The sequence below is a fragment of the Myotis lucifugus genome, unplaced genomic scaffold, assembly GCF_000147115.1.
Source record: "Myotis lucifugus unplaced genomic scaffold, Myoluc2.0 scaffold_772, whole genome shotgun sequence".
In the NCBI taxonomy this organism is placed as follows: Eukaryota; Metazoa; Chordata; class Mammalia; order Chiroptera; family Vespertilionidae; genus Myotis; species Myotis lucifugus.
In genome coordinates, this window is record NW_005871820.1 from 47309 (window position 1) to 47745 (window position 437).

The following is a 437-nucleotide window of genomic DNA, read 5'->3' on the forward strand; positions in this document are numbered from 1 at the left end:
GCCTCCCAGGGACAGACCAGGCCACACAAGGCCTCCCTGGCCACCAGCCCCAGCCCGGCCTGGAAGCCCGGGGCCCCGGGTCGCTGGCGGGGGCCTGCAACCTTAGGGTTGAGGGCTTGTTCTTCCACTCAAGGCCGAGAAGGTCCTGGAGCTCACGACTCCCGGCCATTCATTCGGCCAACCCCACCAGCGGCCTACTACGCGCGCGCTGGGCGCAGGGCACAAAGATGGAGCAGCGCGCCTTGCACCCGCCCCACCCCCACCGGGGCTCCAGACAAAGGGGCAGCCACCCCTCCCCCCCGACTGATCCCCCGCCACCTCCCCCACGCTGTAACCCCTTGGAGCGCAGTTTAATGCTTCCACCTCATTCTGAGGTATCCTCGGCAACGACACAGGGACCTCCTCTTGAGGCACGTGAGTATATGATAGGAGGCGTG